Genomic DNA, 4,022 nt, shown 5'->3' with positions numbered 1-4,022 from the left:
TAGAGAATTGAATAAAAGAAATGTCAAAGACAAGTTCCTAATTCTTGTTCTGGAAAAACTGATTGATGAGCTTATTGGAGCTACAAGTTGGATTTAAGGGCAGATTATCATCAATTGAGAGTGCATGAGGAAGATGTTCATAAACAACTTTTAAGACTCACACTGGGCATTATGAATTTTTGGTTATGCCTTTTGACTTGACTATTGCTCCAGCTGCTTTTCATGGATGAATCAAGTATTTAAACCACTGTTGAGAAGTTGTGTATTAGTATTCTTTAATGATATTTTGGTGTATAACAAGACCATGGAGCATTGGCAACATTTAGAAAAAAATAATTAAGTTAATGAGAAAGAATTCTATGTTCATCATAGAAAGCAAATGTAGTTTTGTAATTGACAAGGTGGAATATCTAGGTCATTTTATTTCTGCAAAAGGCCCGGGGTAGAGAGTGATCCTAGAAAAATCAAGGTTGTAGTTGATTGGCATGTTCCTTTGACGGTGAAAGAATTGAGAATTTTTTTGGGTCTTATAGGATATTACAGGAAGTTTGTTTAGAAATATGATTCGATTTGTAAACCACTGCATGAATTATTGAAGAATGGAAGTTTTGTGTGGAATGATGATGCACATTAAGCTTTGAAAAGCTGAGACAAGATTTGATTACAACTCCTGTTTTGACAATTTCAGATTTTGTTAAAGTGTTCATAGTGGAGACATATATATCTAATTTGGAAAAGGGGTTGTATTGTCTTATGGTCCTGTATAAATTAAGTGATTGTTAAGTGATGTTATGCACTACTTCAACTATAAGTGTTATAACAGAAAATGGAAACTTAATTTAAAAATAAAGGCCCAAAAATAAACACATGTAATTTATGAAAATAAATAAAAACTATAATATTAGCCTACTTACCTTTGAAAGTTTGGATTAGGCCAAAGAACTAACGTCATAAGCAAATTTTTATATGTGGCCTACCACACCGTGTGACTGGGGTTACTTATTAAAGGGATACTCAGTCTCAAGAGTTACTCTTATATAGAAAATGCGCTAACCGAATGAGTAATTCCAGAATAAGTAACCCTTGACTAATCGAGGACCCACTATATAAGTAATCTTTGACTATGACAAATAAAAAGCTTTTATATAATTTAAGAGTCGTTGTAACGAAAAGCCTCCAAAACCTCAATACTAAACTCTCATGCATTTAGGTTTATTTTTATTTTATTTTTATTATTAATCATTAAAAAAAATTAACTACCCATCCCACTATTTTATTTATTTAACTTAAAAAAAAAATTCAATAACTAGCCATCTCACTATTTTTTTATTTCTATTTTTTTTTGGTATTTTTTCAAGGGACTACTAATATTTAATTTTTTTTTTACTTTTTGAAAACACTACTAGAACACTGATGCAATAACCCCTATGTGACTAACCGAGTAACCGATCATCAAAACAAAAAAATGTACAGCACGCTTCTTGCGTGACAGGTTTCACCGAATAATTGCTTGTAAAAGATCAAAGAAACTCCTAGAACACTGATGGAATAACCCTATGACACTAACCGAGTAACCCCTATAACACTAAACGGGTAACCTTTAAAGATTTGACAAAGTAAACCCCATAATAGTTGGCCACATTGCATGGCCACCGACATATAAGAGTATGCCCTTGTTATTTTGAGATTCTGAGCAGAGCAGAGAACTTCAGATTTCAGTAGAGTAAAGCAGGTGTCAGCAGGTTATTAATACTCAGTAGAGCAGAGCTAAGTAGAGTTCAGTAGAGCATAGATCACATATCTACAACAGATCGCAACTCAAAAGAGTAGGGTCTAAGTTATAACATCAAAATCAACTTCCCATATTATTTACATACTTTTTCTTATATTATAAATTTAATATCTTTTTATTATAATATATATTTCTTGTATTTTGCACAGTGCGTCATTACACACTAGTAAAAATAAAAATTTAGAAGCCCAAGACTTAGCCTCCAAGTTTTAAAGTGGAATGGGCTCACCCAGTACATCTGTGACATAACAAGTTAACTACCTTTGAATCTTTGATGTGTAAAATCCTTTTCAAGTACTTTACGGTCAAAACTTAATAATAAAAAAAAAGTACAAACCAACATAGCATGCACCATTATAGTAATTCAGGCCCACAAAATCTTAATGGGCCTACTTTACCTCTACCACAAGGTTTCCTCAAATGAATACGGGTCAACCCGAAAAGACAACCCGATTCACATCAGAAAATCTAGGTGAAGTGACCTAATTATGTACTTATTATTAGGGGTGGGACTTTTCAAACCGAACCGTGAAACCGTCCGTTACCGAACCGAACCATCACGAACCGAACCGTTTATAACCCGCTAATTTTAAACCGAAAACCGAACTGAACCGTATAATGTCAACCGAAACCGAACCGAACCAATTAATGTTAACCCGTTACGAACCGTAAACCAATAACAAACCAAACCGTTTATAAACCGAAACCGTTTGAACCGATTAATGTTAACCCGCTAACTGTTTAAACCGAACCGTTTATAAACCGAAACCGTTTAAACTGTAGGAAAAAACCGTTTAAATCGAACCATTTACAACCCGCTAACCGTTTAAACCGAACTGTTATAACCCATTAAACTGTTTAAACCGAACTATTTTCAAACCGCAACCCGTTTAAACCGATCCGATTACAAACTATTTAAACCGAACCGTTTACAACCCGTTCCATTCAAATTGAACTATTTACAGCCTTTAACAATTTGTTAGAATTCCACGAAATATATTTGATGTTTAATGTAATTTAACAGTACAATTTTTTTTACATATAATTATTGATTTAAATTTGTAAATTTTTTTGCTATTATAAAATTAAAATTATATTCTTGTATAACTAAATTAGGAGTTATAAATTAAATAAAAAAATGAAAAAATTTGGCCACCCACCCAATCCAACCACCCTCCACCCACCCACCACCGTAACCCACCCTAACACCACCCCCGCCGTCACCCCAGACCCACCCTAAAACTACCCCCCACCCACCACCGTTACCGTAACCCACCCCCACCCCACCACCGTTACCGTAACCCACCCCCACCCCACCAACGTCAACCCAGACCCACCCTAACACCACCCCCGCACCCACCATAATTACCGTAACTCACCCCACCCCACCCCACCACCCACCGTAAATAAAAAAACCCAGACCCAAACCTTACCCCACCCCATCCACCACCGTCACTGTAAATAATAAAAACCCAGACCCATACCCCACCCCACCTACCACCATCACCGTAACGTACCCCACCCCACCCCCTTAACAAACCCCACCCCACCCCACCCACCACCGTCACTGTAAAAAAAAAAAAAAAAAACCAGACCCAACCCTAACCAGACCCACCACCGTCACCGTAACACACCCCACCCCACCCCATACAAAAAAATCGAAAAAAAACCCAAACCCACCGTAACCCCACCCACCCACCCCCACGAAACCCAACATCCTCGAAACCCCCCAACTCACTCTAATTGCTCACCCACCATAAAACTCCCTCCCTCCCTCGAAAAATCCTCCCTCCCCACCCACCCGAACCCAGTATAACCGCCGCCGCACCCACCCTAACTCGGCCCCCTCCGTTGCCCACAACTTGAAAAAAAATTAAAAAGAAAAACAGAAAATAAAAAAAGGAAGAACGAAAACACCTTATATATTAATCCTGAATTTGGCCTCGAATTTGGTTTTAAAAGGCCAAATTCGATCATGAAACAACTAGATCTAGAGTTTCGTGGTCGAATTTGACCATAAAAACCGTCGTGCGTGGTGCCGGTGGACGGAGACGGAGAAACGAGATGGAAGAAAGGAGAACATAGACGGAAGAAGGGAGAAGAAGGAAGAAGAAGAAAGGAAGAAGGAAGAGGAGATGAGAGAGAAAACGAGAGAGCAGTGAGCATATTAGCAGCCATGGCTTCAAAAAATTGATAATATTACAGAAGAGGATTAAGAAAACGAGAGAGA

This window comes from Chenopodium quinoa, unplaced genomic scaffold (assembly GCF_001683475.1).
Source record: "Chenopodium quinoa cultivar QQ74 unplaced genomic scaffold, ASM168347v1, whole genome shotgun sequence".
Taxonomy (NCBI): Eukaryota; Viridiplantae; Streptophyta; class Magnoliopsida; order Caryophyllales; family Amaranthaceae; genus Chenopodium; species Chenopodium quinoa.
This window is presented reverse-complemented; position numbering follows the sequence as displayed.